Genomic DNA, 8,933 nt, shown 5'->3' with positions numbered 1-8,933 from the left:
GGTGCTACAACAGCGGGGAAACCCACACTTTTTCACACTTCATTCACTCATTTGATGGGGGAACAAAACACTGCCTGCTTTTTCTCCCCACACATAAAACCCTTTGTTTTTAGTGGTACTTGGGTTAATGTCAGAAATGTGTAACACATTTTATATTGCCGGGATCATGTAACGGATGTTCCTAGTGGATTGTGTATATGTCTCAACCTCGTCGACACTGGAGTCAGACTCCGTGTCGACATCTGTGTCTGCCATCTGAGGGAGCGTTGATGGCCTTTGAGACTCCTGGGCAGGCGCGGGCTGAGAAGCCGGCTGTCCCATAGCTGTTACGTCATCCAGCCTTTTATGTAAGGAGTTGACACTGTCGGTTAATACCTTCCACCTATCCATCCACTCTGGTGTCGGCCCACAGGGGGCGACATCTCATTTATCGGCATCTGCTCCGCCTCCACATAAGTCTCCTCATCAAACATGTCGACACAGCCGTACCGACACACCGCACACACACAAGGAATGCTCCAATGAGGACAGGACCCACAAAAGCCCTTTGGGGGGACAGAGTGAGAGTATGCCAGCACACACCAGAGCGCTATATAATGCAGGGACTAACTGAGTTATGTCCCCTATAGCTGCTTTTATATATTTTATACTGCGCCTAAATTTAGTGCCCCCCCTCTCTTTTTACCCTGTTCTGTAGTGTAGACTGCAGGGGAGAGCCAGGGAGCTTCCTTCCAGCGGATCTGTGAAGGAAAAATGGCGCCAGTGTGCTGTGGGAGATAGCTCCGCCCCTTTTCCGCAGACTATTCTCTCGCTTTTTTCTGGATTCTGGCAGGGGTATTTTCCACATATATAGCCTCTGGGGCTATATATTGTGGTATTTTTGCCAGCCAAGGTGTTATTATTGCTTCTCAGGGCGCCCCCCCCCAGCGCCCTGCACCCTCAGTGACCGGAGTGTGAAGTGTGTATGAGGAGCAATGGCGCACAGCTGCAGTGCTGTGCGCTACCTTGGTGAAGACTGATGTCTTCTGCCGCCGATTTTCCGGACCTCTTCTTGCTTCTGGCTCTGTAAGGGGGACGGCGGCGCGGCTCCGGGACCGAACACCAAGGACTGGGCCTGCGGTCGATCCCTCTGGAGCTAATGGTGTCCAGTAGCCTAAGAAGCCCAATCCGGCTGCAAGCAGGCGAGTTCGCTTCTTCTCCCCTTAGTCCCTCGCTGCAGTGAGCCTGTTGCCAGCAGGTCTCACTGAAAATAAAAAACCTAAATCTATACTTTCTTTCTAAGGGCTCAGGAGAGCCCCTAGTGTGCATCCAACCTCGGCCGGGCACAAGATCTAACTGAGGCTTGGAGGAGGGTCATAGTGGGAGGAGCCAGTGCACACCAGGTAGTCATAAATCTTTCTAGAGTGCCCAGCCTCCTTCGGAGCCCGCTATTCCCCATGGTCCTTACGGAGTTCCCAGCATCCACTACGGACTACGAGAAATAGAATTACCGGTGAGTAAATTCTTATTTTTGCCAACTTGGTTTCTATGAGAAAAGTCATCTCACTTCAGGGCTACTGAACATCTAGGTCAATATTAGGTTGGATTAAAAATTAAAAGAGTGCAGCATTGACTGAGCCAAAAAAAAACTTTTATTTTATTAACCAGCATTGTGAATAATGTACGCTAGAATTGTACAAATATATAAAACAATCACATTTTAATATAACATAAGTTATATAACAGATGTCTAAATTAATGTAATATCAGTGTACCTTACTCCCTCCTTCCATCTCTCACCCCTGCACCTCAATCCCTCCATCCATCTCCGCTGCACCTTGCTTCCACTTACATCTCCCACACCTGTACTTCACTTCCACCTTCTATCTCCCACACCTGTACTTCACTTCCACCTACCATCTCCCACACCTGCTTTCCACCTTCCATCTCCTCTACACCTCGCTCCCACATTCCATCTCCCACGCCTGTACTTCACTTCCACCTCCCACACCTGCCTTCCACCTTCCATCTCCCACACCTGTACTTTACTTCCACCTACCATCTCCCACACCTGTACTTTACTTCCACCTACCATCTCCCACACCTGCCTTCTACCTTCCATCTCCTCTGCACCTCGCTCTCACCTTCCATCTCCGACACCTATATTTCACTTCCACCTTCCATCTCCCACATCTGCCTTCTACCTTCCATCTCCTCTGCACCTCACTCCCACATTCCATCTCCCACACCTGTATATCACTTCCACCTTCCATCTCCCGCACCTGCCTTCCACCTTCCATCTCCCACACCTGTACTTCACTTCCACCTTCCATCTCCCACACCTGCCTTCCACCTTCCATCTCTTCTGCACCTCACTCCCATCTTCCATCTCTTCTGCACCTCACTCCCACATTCCATCTCCCACACCTGTACTTTACTTCCACCTTCCATCTCCCACACCTGCCTTCCACCTTCCATCTCCCACACCTGTACTTCACTTCCACCTTCCATCTCCAACACCTGCCTTCCACTTTCCATCTCCCACACCTGCCTTCCACCTTCCATCTCCCACACCTGTACTTCACTTCCATCTCCCACACCTGCCTTCCACCTTCCATCTCCCACACCTGTACTTCACTTCCATCTCCCACACCTGTACTTCACTTCCATCTCCCACACCTGCCTTCCACCTTCCATCTCCCACACCTGTACTTCACTTCCACATTCCATCTCCCACACCTGCCTTCCACCTTCCATCTCCTCTACACCTCGCTCCCACCTTCCATCCCCCACATCTGTACTTCACTTCCACCTTCCATCTCCCACATCTGTACTTCACATCCACCGTCCATCTCCCACACCTGCCTTCCACTTTCCATCTCCCACACCTGTACTTCACTTCCATCTCCCACACCTGCCTTCCACCTTCCATCTCCCACACCTGTACTTCACTTCCACCTTCCATCTCCCACACCTGCCTTCCACTTTCCATCTCCCACACCTGCCTTCCATCTCCCACACCTGTACTTCATTCCATCTCCCACACCTGCCTTCCACCTTTCATCTCCCACACCTGTACTTCACTTCCATCTCCCACACCTGTACTTCACTTCCATCTCCCACACCTGCCTTCCACCTTCCATCTCCCACACCTGTACTTCACTTCCACCTTCCATCTCCCACACCTGCCTTCCACCTTCCATCTCCTCTGCACCTCGCTCTCACCTTCCATCCCCCACATCTGTACTTCACTCTCACCTTCCATCCCCCACATCTGTACTTCACTTCCACCTTCCATCTCCCACATCTGTACTTCACTTCCACCTTCCATCTCCCACACCTGCCATCCACTTTCCGTCTCCCACACCTGTACTTCACTTCCATCTCCCACACCTGCCTTCCACCTTCCATCTCCCACACCTGTACTTCACTTCCACCTTCCATCTCCCACACCTGCCTTCCACCTTCCATCTCCCACACCTATACTTTACTTCCACCTTCCATCTCCCACACCTGCCTTCCACTTTCCATCTCCCACACCTGCCTTCCATCTCCCACACCTGTACTTCACTTCCATCTCCCACACCTGTACTTCACTTCCATCTCCCACACCTGCCTTCCACCTCCCACACCTGTACTTCACTTCCATCTCCCACACCTGTACTTTACTTCCATCTCCCACACCTGCCTTCCACCTTCCATCTCCCACACCTGTACTTCACTTCCACCTTCCATCTCCCACACCTGCCTTCCACCTTCCATCTCCTCTGCACCTCGCTCCCACCTTCCATCCCCCACATCTCCTCTGCACCTCGCTCCCACCTTCCATCCCCCACATCTGTACTTCACTTCCACCTTCCATCTCCCACATCTGTACTTCACTTCCACCTTCCATCTCCCACACCTGCCTTCCACTTTCCATCTCCCACACCTGTACTTCACTTCCATCTCCCACACCTGCCTTCCACCTTCCATCTCCCACACCTGTACTTCACTTCCACCTTCCATCTCCCACACCTGCCTTCCACTTTCCATCTCCCACACCTGCCTTCCACCTTCCATCTCCCACACCTGTACTTCACTTCCATCTCCCACACCTGCCTTCCACCTTCCATCTCCCACACCTGTACTTCACTTCCATTTCCCACACCTGCCTTCCACCTCCCACACCTGTACTTCACTTCCACCTTCCATCTCCCACACCTGCCTTCCACCTTCCATCTCCTCTGCACCTCGCTCCCACCTTCCATCCCCCACATCTGTATTTCACTTCCACCTTCCATCTCCCACATATGTACTTCACTTCCACTTTCCATCTCCCACACCTGCCTTCCACTTTCCATCTCCCACACCTGTACTTCACTTCCATCTCCCACACCTGCCTTCCACCTTCCATCTACCACACCTGTACTTCACTTCCACCTTCCATCTCCCACACCTGCCTTCCACCTTCCATCTCCCCTGCACCTCGCTCTCACCTTCCATCCCCCACATCTGTACTTCGCTTCCACCTTCCATCTCCCACATCTGTACTTCACTTCCACCTTCCATCTCCCACACCTGCCTTCCACTTTCCATCTCCCACACCTGTACTTCACTTCCATCTCCCACACCTGCCTTCCACCTTTCATCTCCTCTGCACCTCGCTCTCACCTTCCATCTCCCACATCTGTACTTCACTTCCACCTTCCATCTCCCACACCTGCCTTCCATCTCCCACACCTGCACTTCACTTCCACCTTCCATCTCCTTTGCACCTTGCTCCCCCTAGGCATTCCAGATGCCCTAGCCATTTTCCTATAATGCCTAAGTCTGGCTCTGCCCATAGAATCTACCTGATATATTATCTTACAACACTTCAATATATTGTAGTCGATACATATTCTAGGTCATTGGGACCCAATAAATAGACTGTTACTGCACATTACAACATATAGGTATAACGGTAAGCACTCATGCAACATCCCACTAACTATTTAAGAGAAAGAAGGCCAACTCCAGCAAGAGCAGCTCCTGGAACCCCCATCATCCTCTCACCAACTATAACTCCCTCCCATTTCCTGGAGCAGATTACCAAGCTAGCACAGAACTTAAAATTTAAAGGCACTTCCACAGCTGCTTATAGTAGGCCTGATCCTGTTGCCTTGCTTGCTCCCGTCTTGCCATGCCTTTACAGGATTGGGCTGCCCGACGTCCCTTGCCCAGCCACGATTTTACATATGCGTCCGGATTCCACTCAGTGAAGGGAGGACCAACAATTGAAATAAAAAGTAAGTCCGACACATGTCGAGTGGTCAGTGCAGTCCGCTTATCTGTAATTATGTTGTTCATAACACTAAAGCCTCGCTCACAGTCAGCATTGCTTGCTGCAAGAGTATCTACTGCAAGAATTAATTTCTTTAATTTTTCGGGAACAATCCGTCCTGCGCAGCATTTATATTCCACAAATCCCAGGTGTGTTTCATGGTAATTGACATTACACATAGTGTACGAATCTCTTGGTCTCCAAAAAGTGGATTATCAGAATCAGTTTGCCAAGATTCAGGATTCAGAACAGATATGCTGTCAATCAGGGTGTGGTAAGCAGTTTCCCTACCTTTTGCTACGCTTTCTGTTGCTTTATTAGCAGTGGTGGTAAATAATTTGCACCTCATGTTGTCAACAACAGCCTGAATGAATTGAGAGGATTTGATCTTAGGACTTTTCCCAATGCCTGTCAACTTTGTATTTTTGAACATAATTCCCTCTTCTGCATTCTGTGTCTGTTCACTGTGAAATCCTGGTATTCTCTTTAGGCTTTCAATTTTCCGCACATACATTTTTATGTGGTTGTCTGCCTTTGGAATGGTCATTTTTCTGTCTTGTAAGAGTTCTGATAAATTTTTGAGCTCAGTCAGAACATCTAACATAATTGACATATTTTTTACAAAGTTGACTGAGCACAGTTTTGAATGTAGACCTTGGAATTTCACTTGCTCCCTTCTATCCCTTGATTGGTCTTGTGAGGCTTTTTGAAAATGTTCAGCTAATGCAGGATACGTCTGCCAGATTGCATTCACTGCTCACCACGATGAAGCTACCCATCTTACGTTGAAAACTCTGCCAATTTTTTTAAGCAAGACATGCAGCTCATTAGCCTGTGCACTAAGCTCACGTACATTTTTTGGTGACTGACTGTAAAGTGTGTATAAGGTGTCTAAAAATGACCTGAAGTCATTTGTACCTCCAGTAACATCTAGTGCTTGATCCACAGCCAGTTCAAGCCTGTGATTCATGCAATGCCAGAGAATTAGTGTGGGAAAGTCTCCTTGTAAGAGTTTTCCAACACCAGCTTTTACGCCAAGCATGACATTTGCGCCATCACTACAAAAACTGACAAAGATCTCTGTCAATACTTCGAAAGTAAAACCATGATGGAATAAACATTTCATTATTTCCTGTTTTATGCTCTCAGCTGAGGCATTTTCTAACTCTATCAAATCCAAAGGAAATGCTACTGGATTCATGACACCATCAACACTGGATTTTAAAAAAATAACAAGAGTAGATTTTCTAGAAAGTGTAGTAGCTTCATCAACTAATATAGTGATCTTAGTTTTTTTTTGTTATAATTTGTGAGACAATCTTTTTCCTCATTTCAGCCGAAATGTGTTCTATAATGTCTCCGCAGACCATTCTACTATGAAGCAAACGCCCAATGTGAACTCCATTCACTTTTTGCAGGTCAATCAAGCTCTCATGGTCAGTAAATGGCCTATTCATTTTAGCAATGTAGTAAGCTGTTCTGAATACACGGCTAGTGATTTCAAAAGCAGCTTCTTGACTTCTTCCATTTATGTTTAGCAGAATATCTTTTCTAGCAGTTTCTAGAATTTTTTCTGCTTCTGCATGAGCAGCGCTATTTTTGTGTATATACATTTTTTTGCGAAGATATGTGAGCTCTGTTTCCTTAGTTTTACCAAAAGGTAAAATATTACATTCTGCCCACTGAGAAGCAATATTTATGCCTCGAGCAGCGTGAATCTTTAAGTTAGAAACTTCTGCACAGATTGTACAGCCGAGTTTTCCCCTAGACGCAAATAGCCACTCATGTTTCTTTTTGAATTCGTCAAATTGTTCTTTTGACCACACAGCTGGATATTGCTTTTCATCTGTAGACTTATCTTGTGATTCAGCTGATGTCTCAGCAACAACTTCCTCACAGTCAATAGTTACTATTTCATTGTCCAGTGCTAAGTTCCTACAAAAAAAGAGAGCAGTAGCTCATTTTTCTACAATATTTTTAAAAAATTATACATTTTTTATTCATATTTAAGCTAATTACTCCCTCATGGAAATTTAAAATATCTAGTTGCTTATTTATTAAGCTTTTTTCCGCCATAAAATTATATCTGAAAATTTATAATTTTATGGATTGTTGTTATGAGATATTGATTTCACAGAAATCAAATGCAGAAATTGAATGTTTATTAGCACTGCAGATCGCAGTCCTTATTATCAATGGGAACTACAATCTGATCCCTGCTGTATGTACCAAACTCTGAAAAGCATTGTTTATAGAATTTGGTCATGTTAGTTTATACCATTTTCAGATGATCTAAACTTCTTAAAGCCAATGAAGGCATGGTAGCAAGAGAGAGATCTTTCTATCCCTCTCCTGCAGCCTCCATCTGGTGCCAGCTCCAATACTGGAAACTGTCACTGTGCGCATGCGCAGTGTCAGATTCCCCATGACTTTTACACAAATGGAAAAATCTTTTAAAAATGCAAAGGAACTCAAAGGGACATCGGTTATCACTACTACTTAACTTTCGGGGGGTTTACTTAGTACATAGCAGGAATATTTTTTATAAAAACTGAAAAATTCACAATGGATAAGAATGTTAATAATTACGACAGTGCCGCAATTATTAATGCATAGGCATCTTAACAAGAACAGTGCAGCCAAGTAAAAAACTAGATGTTTAGGGCTAACATTTTGGAAGGCTAGTCTACTGGTATTTAAGAGTCCCCTCTCCATTTTACATTAATACACAATATTGAGTATATACATTCATTGCACTTTCAAAATAAATTAGCAAAAAAAATTTAAAAAATATGCTGGTACCCACATATAAATCGCCTTGCTCCGGTGCAAAAAACGATATATCAAAGAAGATCCAAAGAAGTGGAGGCACTGAGACTACAAAATGCAGAAAGCATAAGTATATTGGGCAAACGTTTTCAAGGCTGATGCCCCGTCATCAAGACCACACAAAGAAAGGAGTAACTCCTGTCTCTGTGTGGTCCTGATGACGGGGCATCAGCCTTGAAAACGTTTGGCCAATACACTTATGCTTTCTGCATTTTGTGGGCTGAGTGCCTTCACTTCTTTGGATCTTCTTTGATTTTATATATATATATATATATATATATATATACACACACACACACACACACACACACACACACACACACACACACACAACACGTTTGAAGATCTGACTTACTGTGTTTGAAGTGGAATGTCAGTTTTTCCTTTCTTTGGTTGGTGGTGAAAGTAGAACATTATTCCTGGCTTTGAACTATTTGTTCGCTTTTTATTAGACATGATGCCAGCCTGGTAATAACAAAAATTGTTATTAACATATTATAGAGATTAGAATTAAAAAAAAAAATTGGATCTAATTAAAAAAATTAAAATACCGGTTTAACATTTACAATTGTAAATATTTTGCATGGTTAATATTTTGACCATATTATCTCCTCCTCATATAACATTAATGTACTGTAGTATACTATTTACACATCAGACATGTATGTCAAGGACCACCAGATAGTGAGTACCATCCCACCACCGTGAGGAATTTAATCTTCCACAAGAGGTGACATATGTGTAACCTGTTACTAAATTAAGAATATACAAAACAGGTAACAAAATACACACACACACACACACACACACACACACACAC

The 8,933-nt window shown here is 45.1% G+C and overlaps 1 long non-coding RNA gene across 1 annotated transcript in view; it reads right to left on the bottom strand.

Annotated features, from left to right (window-relative positions):
• Positions 1–7,148: 7,148 nt before the first annotated feature.
• The window catches only part of LOC134929280 (uncharacterized), a 2,170-nt gene continuing 385 nt past the window's right edge, over positions 7,149–8,933 (bottom strand). The window contains exons 2-3 of the long non-coding RNA XR_010178440.1: positions 8,469–8,578; positions 7,149–7,219 (exon numbers count right to left, since the gene is read on the bottom strand). This is a non-coding gene — a long non-coding RNA (uncharacterized LOC134929280). The remainder of the gene's footprint in view (positions 7,220–8,468; positions 8,579–8,933) is intronic.

Source organism: Pseudophryne corroboree, chromosome 5 (genome assembly GCF_028390025.1).
Source record: "Pseudophryne corroboree isolate aPseCor3 chromosome 5, aPseCor3.hap2, whole genome shotgun sequence".
Taxonomy (NCBI): Eukaryota; Metazoa; Chordata; class Amphibia; order Anura; family Myobatrachidae; genus Pseudophryne; species Pseudophryne corroboree.
This window is presented reverse-complemented; position numbering and strand designations above follow the sequence as displayed.